Here is a 14,296-nt window from a genome sequence, read left to right as displayed (position 1 = left end):
TTCATGCTGTGACGGAGCTTCCACCATTATAATCAGGGCACCTGTTTTGCCAACTGCACTCCACAACTTCTAATCCTGTATCTGTGTATTCAGAGAGCAGGCCAGAGATCAACCGCATCAGCATGCTGGGGGGTTTCTCTGGGAAACCAGCCTTCCCTGGGTCAGGAGTTTTTCATATTTTATTGTGACACTCAATTTGCATTTGAAATGCGCTTCAGAACTATTCTGCTCGCTCTGTCACAGCTCCGGAAATTGCTTTTTAGCCTGGTGGTGTAATTCCTCTATTCAGCCGTGGTGCTTTGTTAGCGATACAGATGTAGGATCTTAATCTGATCACTCTTTTGTTGCTGAGAATTTTCCTGCACCGCAGGAAATACAGATGAGCTTTGTGATTTACATAAATTCACTGAAAACCCACACTAACACACGGTGATATTGACAGTATTGCACTTTGGGGTATGGTAGTAGGTGTCAGGCGCACCAGTTTGAGTGTGTCAAGAACTGCAATGCTGCTGGGTTTTTCACTCTCAATTGTTTCCCGTGTGTATCAAGAATGGTCCACCATCCAAAGCACATCCAGCCAACTTGACACAACTGTGGGTAGCAATGAAGTCAATGCGGGCTAGCATCCCTGTTGAGCACTTTCGACACCTTGTCGAGTGCCCCGACGAATTGAGGCTGTTCTGAGGGCAAAAGGATTGTAAACTCAATATTAGGAAGGTGTTCCTTATGTTTTGTACACTCAGTGTAGGTCAAATTAAGATCATAAGTCTGAGATAGGCTTGAGGAACAGGGCAGGGGCTATCACACCACATCTCCACATCTCCTTCACTCACTCATGAGAGAGGTTTACTCTTTATCTCACCCCTCGCCCTCCCTGTCATCTCCCCTCCCCCCCTCCAACTTCTCATCACCTCTTGTATGAATTACATAATCATATCCAAGCAGCTAAAAATAGTAGTCAGAGGAAGAGAATATGATTTGTGCTCTTTGGGATAGAGGAGGAGATGAAAATGCTTTTCAAACTGTGTAAAGTCATCAGGTCAAGAGCACACTGATACCAATACCATACATTCAGCAGCTTTATTCAGTACACAGATTAAACAACGAGAAGGACATCGGATCAATGAACCTTTGTACAAACATTGCTGAGTACAAACTCTGTGCAGGTCAGAAACAGTCAAAAACCATTTGACTGTGACTCAGAATACACTCTACATTTCCTACAGAGAGGTTGCATTACTCTAGCCAAATAGCACTATGAATTTCACTGTCTTTCTACACAACAGACTCAGAGAACGCCAGCTGCAGGGACAGGGGACCTTCCTTTCTAAATCCGAGGGTAGAGAAACATCCTTATTAAGGAAATTCCAAGCAGAGGTCTGTGTTCTCCTCCGAGCAGCTGGAGAGTGTGTGGAGAGACCGGGGACCCGTCTACTTTTTCATTACCAGTGACAGTGAGGGTTGAGACAAGGGCATTAACCTCTCCTCCTCCCAACTCAACCCTGTGAAGGCAGGGCTAAGCTGGGGCACACCACATCAGTCAAGACTCAGCTCCTAGGGTCGCTCTACTAGTTAATAAAGATAGTTCATCTCTTGACTCGTAGAGTCAGTTTTTTTTCCTTACTCGATGTCCAGTCATACCTCTCTCTTGGAGTTTTCCGTTTCCTGTACTGACATAATGTGACAAACAACTACAGACAGTAAAATAGCAACAATCCTCCCAGTCCTTCCGTCACAATAACGTCACTGCTTCTATTACATTTCTATCAGCTAATGAGACTGGGAAATCTCTGGGCTGGGGCGTTCTGCAGTGCTCTGGTTTGATAAACGGCTGTTTAATGTGGCTGGCTTCCACCTGCCAAGAGCACTCGGAGTCCTGGCTGGCTGGCTGGCTGGCAGGCAGGCAGGCAGGCGTGTTGGGTTGGATAACTCTGTAGTCATAGAGGGTGGTGTTGGATGCCACTGCTATACAGATGTAGGATCTTCATTTTGTTGCTGAGAATTTTCCTGCTAAGCAAGAAATGAAAAAGTGTAGTGTATTTAAGTTTTAAAAAGGCTTCTAAAGTTAGTAATTTCCACTTTGAAATTTCAGACTTGATTTGCCCCCGCAAAAAAATACTAAAAAATAAACCCCTACAAGAATTTCCATGAATTATAATCCACATAATAATTCACATTTCATGTTGATCAAATTAAGATCCTACATCTGTACTGTTGGGAAGAGGAAGTGAATAGGGCATTTTCAGATGAAGCAATGTAAAGCCCAGGGACAGGGACAGTGGCTCAGGGACTTGGCATGGATTATGGCCCATCATCATGGTGACAGAGCCATGGCAGGAGAAACGTCATTCAGGGCCAGCCATGGAACCATTTAACTAAAGTGTTCGATCAATGGAGTCATTAGGAAAAAGGGTTTCACTGAAGCACGGTGTGCCTGCTTGCATGCGTGTGTGTTTATTTAGTTTCACAGTAAGTCTGCTAATTGTATAAATCTTAATTGATTCCTCTCAAACAAGAATTGTTGCAACTCAATTATATTGACATGGCTAATAAAGGAACAAATTATGCTCTCAAATCGGCGACTACATCAGCCTATCTTTCTTGAATCCAAGTCCCCACATTTGTAATGACTTCACTTAACAAAAAAAATCAAATACAAACATATTTGTCTCTTGATTGATAGAGTAGAAAATGCATGTTAAAGGTCTATTAAAAAGGGAGATATGATGATGTTTCACAGCCAAACACGCACACACACTCCCACACACCACTTGTCACAACATAGCTAGCTTCCAAGTCAGTTTTGATCCACACTAATGCAGCAGTCACCTTGTCTGCTCTTGTTCAGGATTATAAGGAAGTATAAGATTAGCACATTTTAAAAAGTATTTATCTTCCTTGGCTTTTAGAAAGCTTGTTTAATCTGTCCACCAATTTTACACCATGGCTGTGTTTACACAGGCAGCCCAATTCTAATATTTGTTCCCCTAATTGGTCTTTTGACCAATCAGATCAGCTCTGAAAAAGATCTGATGTGAAAAGATCTGATGTGATTGGTCAAGAGGCCAATTAGTAGAAAAAATATCAGATTTTGTCTGCCTGTGTAAACACAGCCAATGTACTGCACCTGTCTGTCTGTGGCGAGGCAGCTCCAAACTATACATAGCAAAGTGGCAAAATTTAGTTTTTCCTATTATCCTATTAATTGAGATCACAGTTTGTTATGCTATTATCTGGAACCAAGACAACACCTCAAAATGTAGTTAATCTGGATCCTTCTTTAATAAACCAACAACAAGTGTTCTTCTTTTTCTATTTCTAAAGCTTGGTGTAGTTTGGTGAAGATGCTTAATACACAGTCCAGCATTCTGGAGGATCCTAATTGGACTAGACAGACATGATCTTTAGAGTGCACAACGGCATTATCCCACCAACCTGTCAATTCTCTTGTGCAGTCATGCATCAGTCAGATCCTATGATGATCAGGATTTAATTGTGTGTGTGTGTGTGTGTGTGTGTGTGTGTGTGTGTGTGTGTGTGTGTGTGTGTGTGTGTGTGTGTGTGTGTGTAGGAGAAGGGGGGGTCAGGATGTGCTTGAAGAGGGATAGCAGTATGGGGGGGTTGAAAACAGCACTAACCAAGATAAGCAGCTTTGGATAATGAATGAATGGATGACTGTAGTACTAGTGTACTCATTGGGATTTTGAACAGGCATGCGCCAACCAGGATGCAGAAATGAATAGCCAAGCTGATGAGTGTGTGCTGGAAAACCATGAGCAAAAGGCTTGTCCCCAGCTATTAGCATCACAATAATAAGCTAAACCGCATGCATGACTTCACACTGACAACATGCATGTTCATGCCGTGCTTGACCGAGCATAGGTTCAACACATGTGTTACACACACACACACTATGCCCTGCAAACAAAAGGTATCAATAAGACGTCCCCAGAACGTCAGGAGATTGTGTCATGGTCCCCTGTTTGCTTGGATGTGTTGTTTAATATATAATATATATATATAGCACACCAACCCTAATAAAAGGATGACACATTACATTTCTACTGCACAACTACATCTCTATAACCTAGATACAACACAGTGCACATTCATTACCAATGAAGACTTGGGACCTCATCTTAAAAGAGCACAGCAAGCAAATGTGTCAGAGTGCACGAAAACGAGTGTGGCTGGATCAACTGTCACTGTATGAGCATACCTAAAATCTGCATCTCATCATATCAATAACAAGGACAACCCATCTGAGGTCAGAGAGAAGTGTTAGACAGATGTGTCAGACATTCCTGCTTTCAAGCTGACGCTTGCATCAAAAGAGGGAACAGCCTCACGCAAAGTCCTGCTAATAAGATAAGGGATCCAGAAGAGCTGATATAGATCGTAGAGTTGGTGAAACAGAGAAATGAGGCAAAGCGAGAGTGAGTAGGTTGCTTAGAATAGCTATAAATACTACACATCCTCAGACAGACGCAAGCAGTCCTGCTGCACCCTCTCATTGATACTATTAGAATAAAGAACATCCTGAATCAAAACAGATTTGGTGTTACATGAGAAATGAGTGAATCCAAGTGCACATGGTTTACATATGGACATGGACACAGAGCAGAGAGTAGGGACGATTAGGAAGGTAGAGAGAACGAGAGAGGAAGAATTACAGCAAGACAGACAGAGAGAAAACAAGTAACAGTGGTTCATTTTTTTAAACTTAATTTAGGCTGGGGGTCAAGCTGATGTAATGGGGTAATATTCAACAAATATTCATATTATACACAGTTGAAGTCGGAAGTTTACATACACTTAGGTTGGAGTCATTAAAACTGGTTTTTCAACCACTCCACAAATTTCTTGTTAACAAACTATAGTTTTGGCAAGTCGGTTCGGACATCTACTTTGTGCATGACAAGTAATTTTTCCAAAAATGGTTTACAGACAGATTATTTCACTTATAATTCACTGTATCAATTCCAGTGGGTCAGAAGTTTACATACACTAAGTTGACTGTGCCTTTAAACAGCTTGGAAAACTCCAGAAAAGTATGTCATGGCTTTAGAAGCTTCTGATAGGCTAATTGACATTATTTGAGTCAATTGGAGGTGTACCTGTGGCTGTATTTCAAGGCCTACCTTCAAAATCGGCGCCTCTTTGCTTGACATCATGGGAAAATCTAAAGAAATCAGTCAAGACCTCAGAAAGAAAATTGTAGACCTCCACAAGTCTGGTTCAACCTTGGGAGCAATTTCCAAACGCCTGAAGGTACCACGTTCATCTGTACAAACAATAGAACGCAAGTATAAACACCATGGGACCACGCAGCCGTCATACCGCTCAGGAAGAAGACGCGTTCTGTCTCCTAGAGATGAACCTACTTTGGTGCGAAAAGTGCAAATCAATCCCAGAACAGCAGCAAAGGACCCTGTGAAGATGCTAGAGGAAACAGCTACAAAGTATCTATATCCACAGTAAAACGAGTCCTATATCGACATAACCTGAAAGGCCACTCAGCAAGGAAGAAGCCACTGTTCCAAAACCGCCATAAAAATGCCAGACTACGGTTTGCAACTGCACATGGGGACAAAGATCGTACTTTTTGGAGAAATGTCCTCTGGTCTGATGAAACAAAAATAGAACTGTTTGGCCATAATGACCATCATATGTTTGGAAGAAAAGGGGGAGGCTTGCAAGCCGAAGAACCCCATCCCAACCGTGAAGCACGGGGGTGGCAGCATAATGTTGTGGGGGTGCTTTGCTGCAGGAGGGTCTGGTGCACTTCACAAAATAGATGGCATCGTGAGGAGGAAAATTTGGTGGATATAGTGAAGCAACATCTCAAGACATCAGTCAGGAAGTTAAAGCTTGGTCGCAAATGGGTCTTCTAAATGGATAATGACCCCAAGCATACTTCCAAAGTTGTGGCAAAATGGCTTAAGGACAACACAGTCAAGGTATTGGAGTGGCCATCACAAAGCCCTGACCTCAATCCTATAGAAAATTTGTGGGCAGAACTGAAAAAGTGTGTGCGTGCAAGGAGGCCTACAAACCTGACTCAGTTACACCAGCTCTGTCAGGAGGAATGGGCCAAAATTCACCCAACTTATTGTGGGAAGCTTGTGGAAGGCTACCCGAAACGTTTGACCCAAGTTAAACAATTTAAAGGCAATGCTACCAAATACTAATTGAGTGTATGTAAACTTCTGACCCACTAAGAATGTGATGAAAGAAATAAAAGCTGAAATAAATCATTCTCTCTGATATTATTCTGACATTTCACATTCTTAAAATAAAGTGGTGATCCTATCTAACCTAAGACAGGGAATTTTTACTAGGATTAAATGTCTTCCGACTTCAACTGTGTACACATCACATACCTGACTCCATTTTAAGGATATGCATATTATTGGTACCATTTGAAAAGAAACACTGAGGTTTGTGGAAATGTGGACTACAGGTAAAGGAGGGTCGAACACGCCCCCATTCTCATCGACGGGGCTGTAGTGGAGCGGGTCGAGAGTTTCAAGTTCCTTGGTGTCCACATCACCAACAAACTATCATGGTCCAAACACACCAAGATAGTCGTGAAGAGGGCACGACAACACCTTTTTCCCCTCAGGAGACAGTAAAGAAAAATTAAAAATGTATCTTACCTTTATTTAACTAGGCAAGTCAGTTAAGAACAAATTCTTATTTTCAATGACGGCCTAGGAACAGTGGGTTAATTGCCTTGTTCAGGGGCAGAACAACAGATTTGTACCTTGTCAGCTCGGGAATTTGAACTTGCAACCTTTACGGTTACTAGCCCTACGCTCTAACCACTAGGCTACCCTGCTGCCCCAAGATTTGGCATGGGTCCCCAGATCCTCAAAAAGTTCTACAGCTGCACCATCAAGAACATCCTGACCGGTTGCATCACCACCTGGTATGGCAACTGCTCGGCATCCGACCGCAAGGCACTGCAGAGGGTAGTGCATACGGCCCAGTACATCACTGGGGCCAAGCTTCCTGCCATCCAGGACCTATATACTAGGCGGTGTCAGAGGAAGGCCCAAAAAAATTGGCAAAGACCCCAGTCACCCAAGTCAGAGACTGTTCTCTCTGCTACCGCATAGCAGAGAGTACAGTACAGTAAAATACATAGCAAGCGGTACCGGAGCACCAAGTCTAGGTCGAAAAGGCTCCTTAACAGCTTCTACCCCCAAGCCATAAGACTACTGAACAATTAATCAAATGGCCACCCGGATTATTTACATTGAACCCCCCCTTTTGTTTTTACACTGCTGCTGCTCGCTGTTTATTATCTATGCATAGTCACTTTACCCCTACCTACATTTACAAATTACCTCGACTAACCTGTACCCGCGTACATTGACTCAGTACCGGTACCCCCTGTATATAGCCTCATTATTGTTTTTTAGTGTTCTTTTTTTTTACTTTAGTTTATTTAGTAAATATTTTCTTTACTATATTGTCTTAAAACGACATTGTTGGTTAAGGGCTTGTAAGTAAGAAATTACTTTTTTTCCCCAGAGATCACTTTATATACAGTTTCAGTTTGTCACAACATACATAGTCACTACTCTTTATGTATATGATCCACATCTTTTGGTATTCTGCCACTTATTGTTTCCTAATCTTACTTCTAGCCTGTCTACGACCATCTTTACTTGGTTTCTCTTCCCCTTCTTGGCACATACTTCAGGGCATAGATTATATTGGTGGCGTAACCATAGCAACGACACAAAAAAGAATACAGACATTCATTCATAATGTAGGTGCATGTCCAAGGACACCCACAGGACTAGGCAAAGGCCTCCCTCAAGCCCACAATTGCCCAGTCACACACACATACACACACACACACAAGGGCCTCCCCCCAAGCCCACACTGATTGTGCTCACCACTCCGAGACGCACAACACATGCACCGGAAAATCCCTCATAGAAACAAACCCATTCTTCAGTAAGAAGGCCCTCTAACATCCGCCTGAATTGCCCTAGAGGAACCAACTTGAAAGAGTTTTGGAGATCATTCCACATGAGAAGCACAAAAAAAATAAAAGCAGATTTACCTAACTCGGTGGAGATTGAAGGCATCTCCAGGGTTAGCCATCCCTGAGTCTGGGTCTGGTAACTTACACATCTGAAGGTTAACAATGAGGTAAGGTATGGCGGAGGTTTATGCAAGTGGGCTTATAGACAAAAAATAATGCAATGCATCGATCTACGAGACTTAATGGAGGGCCAACCTACTTTCTGATATAAAATGCAATGATGTGTACTGAACCGATCGCCCATAATAAAGTGCAATGCGCTGTGATAAACTGCATCCAATGGCTTCAATACAGAGGCAACTGCATTCAAATAGACCAGTGGTCACCAACCCTTTCTGAGTCAAGATCACTTTCGCATTCAAAAAGCAAGCCGGGATCTACCGCTACAAAATGTTTTTTTACATGACTTAAAAACATTAACCTAATAAAAACAGTTCTGTAGGAATGAGGTTTGCGCAGTAGGCCTAATACATTATCACAGCATATTGGCTATATGACTGGCCTGCCAATATTGTTCTTCTCAGACCATATTAGCTTTGATAACAAAATAGATCAGTTGGTGTAGCACTTACAAGGCACAGCTGAGCATAAATTGAAATAATTTGCTTTTTTATTTGATTGGACTGATGGTACCTGCATATGATGGTAATGGTGTTTTCAAGACAACTGGGAACTCGGCAAAAACAAGATCAAATCATGACGTCAGTGAACTTCAGGTCGGAAAGTCGGAGCTCTAGAAATATGCCCTAGTTTCCGAGTTCGATGACCGTTCAAAAATATTTTCCCCAGTCTGATATCGTTTTTTCAGAGTTCCCAGTAGTCGTGAACGCATTGAAGTCGGAGATTTTTGAGTTCCCAGTTGTTTTGAACACGGCATTGGTCTCAGCGGAGGGAGGGACAGAGCAGCACAGGGTCCGCCTCTCACGGTCCCTGCTCTGTCCTTTCTTTCCTCCGATGAGACTGACCAGAGAGAAGACAGTCTTCCACCTGATGGCGAAACTCGAGTCGCACCGCATCTACCCCAGGCACACATTCATGTTGTTCCTATGACCAGAAAACATGAAATAGGCATACTCTTCGATATTAAAATAGACACGACCAGTTGCTAATAATAATACGAATGCTTGGCTACTCATTAATTGCAGCTGCAGCGCGAATGGAAGTAGAGAGAAGCGTATTTTGTAATAGTGTTGAATAAAAACAGCGTTGACAGTGCTGAATAAAACTTAAACATGAACTCACTCATAAAAACAGCAGTTATTTGCTATATTATCGATATAATATACATTATCTATATCTGTATTATTGTGTCTGGTCATGGTTTTAAAAGTCATGAAATCTCACCTAGGTTAGTACCAAACTTTGCTGTAGCCACTGTCGTGGAAGCTGTAAATAGGCACAGTGATTTGAGCTATCCATTTGGCCAGCACACTTTACAGACAAATGTAATGTTTCAAAATGGGAACACTAACTATCCGGTGCGCAGGGTTACCGCCAACAGCTCAACACGTAGAAAATGCCTTTATCGTTGGCTTTTCTATAAAAATGTTTGGTGATCGCCATAGTCAATAACCAGAATGAATAATGAGTGAATTTGTCTACTGCGGCTGGCTGACGTCACGAAAATGTTGCATGCGCATCGATGTGGCTGGAAGTCTTGCATCGTTATGATTCTGAACGGCCACACAGCTAGTGACAATGACAAGAAGCTGCCATGTGGGGGGTCGTACGTGGCTCGTTTCAGCTCATTGTGTCTTGTTATGGATAGATACCATGTCTTGTTTTGAGGAGTTTTGACTGATGTCATGTCTATGCTAATATGTCCAAAAATGTGCTAGCTTGCTAACCAACAACTGTAACGATGTATTTCAAATCAAACGTTATTTGACACAGGTGTAAACTAACAGTGACATGCTTTCTTACTGGCCCTTCCCAACAAGGCAGAGTAAAAAAATATAAAAAAATATTTAAAAAAAAATTATAACACGAGGAATAAATCGGAAATGACTAACTATAACTTTGTTATACAGGGGGTACCTGTATCTAGTCGATGTGCAGGGGTATGAGGTAGATATGTACATATGGGTAGAGGTTAAGTGACTAGGCAACAGGATATATAATAAGCAGGAGCAGCATATGTGATGTCAAAAGAGTTAGTGCAAAGGATGGTCAATGAGGATAGTCCGGGCAGATCGTCCGACAGAAAATACTTATACTGTAGTTACTGTAAACTAGAGGACAGAAAACACATACTGTAGTTTCTGCAGACAGAAAACACTTATACTGTAGTCTATTATTATTTTTATTTAACCATTATGTAACTAGGAAAGTCAGTTAAGAACAAATTCTTATTTATAATGACGGCCTACACCGGCCAAACCCGGACAACACTGGGCCAATTGTGCGCTGCCCTATGGGACTCCCAATCACGGGCGGTTGTGATACAGCCTGGATTCAAACCAGGGTGACTATAGTGACACCTCAAGCACTGAGATGCAGTGCCTTAGGCCGCTGCGCCACTCGGTAGCCCAGAAAACCCTTATACTGTAGTTACTGTAGACTAGAGGACAGAAAACACATACTGTTGTCATGACTTGACTTTAACATTAATCTGAAGACTTATTTATCTAGTTACCTAAATAGGTTTAATTGTTAACCGATTAAATTAATCATGTAACAATTAACTCATTAGGATCTGGGGCACTACGAGAGCAGTTCTTTAAAGAGTTACCATCTCCTGAATTAAACTCTAAAGGTCTCTAACTATCACATCTATAAACAGTCAACTTATTAATCATAACCTTGTATCATCATTCTGAACAGTCGTAACTTCCTTGCATCTGCAAAAACCTGAGTCTTACTTATGATTCAGTACTACACAAATTGGTTTAATTATTTATTTACTAGCTAATTAAATGGTAACACAGGATAAACATACACACTTAATACATTAGAAACAGGTCCCTAGCGGACTGATACAATATGGCTGCTTGTTACAAAAGACATGGTGAGGGCGAAAGAGGGACAGAGACACTTAACGTTGGTACATTTAGAAACTACTCTCACTTATGTGACACACACAGTGGTCTCCCGAGTGACGCACTGATCTAAGACACTGCATCTCGGTGCAAGAGGCGTCACTGCAGTACCTGGTTCGAATCCAGGTTGCATCACATCCGGCTGTGAGTGGGAGTCCCATATGGCGGCATATAATTGGCCCAGCGTCGCCGGGGTAGGCCGTCATTGTAAATAAGAATTTGTTCTTAACTGACTTGCCTAGTTACATAAAAGGTAAAATAAAAATAATCTTATACTTGCACACGAACCGCTGCCTGCTTGGAGTAAGAAATCATGAATGTATTTACATGAAATGCCTTGGTTCGCCGTGTATCTCTCTCGGAACCGGGCTGCTTTGGAAAGGGGGTTGGTCCTTTTTGCGGCACGCTTGTAAGCCTTTGATTGTCCAAAAGGGAGTCTCCTCTGCAGTTGTCCAGTATCCGGTGTTTTGTCGCGTAATCCTGAACAGAACTACAGAGTTTATTCTCCATCCATTCGCTCTGGAAGATGCTTCTTTGAAGATAGGCTAACCAGCCGTGTTGATGGTTCCCAGTGAGAGTAGCATAATATGATGGTTTGAACAGAGTAGTAGAATGGTCCCACTTAAATTAACTTTCAAAGATACTTTACTTAGGACAGCTAATCAGCCGTACCAGTGATTGTCCGGGAGGTGAGTTCATCATTTCTACCTCGTGTTGAGATTCAGAGTTCAGACCACTTTAAACGTAAGCTGCAACTCTACGTCTCTCTGGTCTGATGTGTTTTTTTCTTAACCCATCATTTTATGAAATTTGTTCAAAAGGGGCGGTTCCGTCAGGCTGACACGCTCTCTGACCTCACTCTGGGGCGTGACTTGTCACTGTGAAAAGCTTATGTAAAACAATTATCTCTTATAGCTTCAGAAATCACATCCCTCTCTTAACAAAAACAGTTTCATAATATTTCATGCACAATGCATAGGATGGACACTTCATACATGTAATGGGTTTACTTTCCAAGTTACAGTATTTCCTCTATAACATTTTTAATGACATCACAAAATAACAAAGAAAATGACATGAGTGTTCTATAGATCGCCTCTGACCATTCCCCACGTTCTATGTTAGAAATATTGTTCCAGTATTCGCTTTTGAACGTGTTAGAGTTTCAGCGGGAAAAGGTCTGTTGAAACAAAGGACATTCCTTCTGTCCTTGGGTGAACCTTGGAGAGGGAGAGCTGAATGTTCTCTCCTTGATTTACAACAGGGCGTGTGAGAGGGGGTCAGAGTGAAGTTATTCATTGCGAACCTGATCTGACCTAATTGGATTCTTGTAGACAGTCATGACACTGTAGTGGAGTGGATAGACAAGACAGTACCACAAAGTACAATGCTGGGCGCGACTCAGTGAGAATGAACAGGTCCTAGTCAGTCCAATGAAATGGCCTTTCATTCATGTTCCTAACCTGGCCATTAACTAGCTCTCCTCAGGCAGTCAGACAGTCCGAGGGTCAGTCAGTCAGACTGGAAGACTGGCAAACCGAGAACGCCACAGGGCAAGATAACATCAGAAGGGTGATATGAGGAGAGGAATGAATTCATCCAGCACACAAAACACTAACAAATCTAAACATAGTTACAAGACAAAGAAACTGAAGAACTGAATAAAGTCTGACTGACTGAATAAAACACAGACTGACTCTAAGAAATGAAAGTTAGACTCCATTCACTGTCGAGAGCTTTCTCTGTGGCTGTTTCTTCGTAGAAAATGTAATCACAGCACAGTGAGGAGGGAGACGACTGCACCTCCCACTGCTATTTGAGGCGGCTGCATCTTTTTCACATGACTTTGTGCAACGTGAGCGAGAGCTGCCCGCCAAACAGCTGCAGTTCTGTCTTCTGTGTCTACTCCGCACTGCTTCCCCTGAGCCCTACCTCTGAGGTAATCTAAACAGTAATCTGCGCACCACAACTGTATTAGCTCACCAAGCTAAAGTCTAAGCATGGAGAGCCAACACAAGTCCTCAGGTCTCAAACAAGGCCACTCATGGCATGAGCTTCACTGAACTACCTCCACTACACATATGCTTCTGATACAGTACCAGTCAAAAGTTTGGACACACCTACTCATTCATGGGTTTTTTCTTATTTTTTACATTGTAGAATAATAGTGAAATCATCCAAATTTTAAATAACACATATGGAATCATGTAGTAACCAAAAAAGTGTTAAACAAATCTAAATATATTTTATATTTGAGATTCTTCAAAGTAGCCAACCTTCACCTTGACTGCTTTGCACACTCTTGGCTTCATGAGGAATGATTTTGCAACAATCTTGAAGTAGTTCTCACATATGCTGAGCACATGTTGGCTGCTTTTCCTTCACTCTGCGGTTCAACTCATCCAAAACCATCTCAATTGGGTTGAGGTCAGGTGATTGTGGAGGCCAGGTTATCTGATGCAGCACCATCACTGTCCTTGGTCAAATAGCCCTTACACAGCCTGGAGGTGTGTTTTGGGTCATTGTCCTGTTGAAAAACGAATGACTGTTCTACTAAGCGCAAACCAGATGGGGATGGCGTATTGCTGCAGAATGCTGTGGTAGCCATGCTGGTTAAGTGTGCCTTGAATTCTAAATAAATCACAGACAGTGTCACCAGCAAAGCACCCCCACACCTCCTCCTCCATGCTTCATGGTGGGAATCACACATGTGGAGATCATCCATTCACCTACTCTGCGTCTCACGAAGACACGGCGGTAAGAACTAAAAATCTTAAATTTGGACTCATTAGACCAAAGGACAGATTTCCACCATTCTAATGTCCATTGCTCGTGTTTCTTGGCCCAAAGCAAGTCTCTTCTTCTTATTGGTGTCCTTTAGTAGTGGTTTCTTTGCAGCACTTCAACCATGAAGGCCTGATTCACGCAGTCACCTCTGAACAGTTGATGTGTCTATTACTTGAACTCTGTGAAGCATTTATTTGGGCTGCAATCTGAGGTGCAGTTAACTCTAATGAACTCCTCTGCAGCAGAGGTAACTGGGTCTTCCTTTCCTGTGGAGGTCCAGTTTCATCATAGCGCTTGATGGTTTTTGTGACTGCACTTGAAGAAACCTTCAAAGTTCTTGACATATTCTGAATTGACTGATCTTCATGTCTTAAAGTAATGATGGACTGTTGTTTCTCTTTGCTTA

General features: G+C 42.3%; 1 protein-coding gene across 4 annotated transcripts in view; it reads right to left on the bottom strand.

The window, feature by feature from the left end:
* Positions 1-14,296, bottom strand: part of LOC106611036 (echinoderm microtubule-associated protein-like 5) — a 55,827-nt gene that overhangs the window by 38,597 nt on the left and 2,934 nt on the right. The gene's annotated exons all lie outside the window — the stretch shown is intronic.

The sequence above is a fragment of the Salmo salar genome, chromosome ssa09 (assembly GCF_905237065.1).
Source record: "Salmo salar chromosome ssa09, Ssal_v3.1, whole genome shotgun sequence".
NCBI classification, from domain to species: Eukaryota; Metazoa; Chordata; class Actinopteri; order Salmoniformes; family Salmonidae; genus Salmo; species Salmo salar.
The sequence above is the reverse complement of the archived record's forward strand: the minus strand, read 5'-3'. Positions and strand labels throughout refer to the sequence as shown.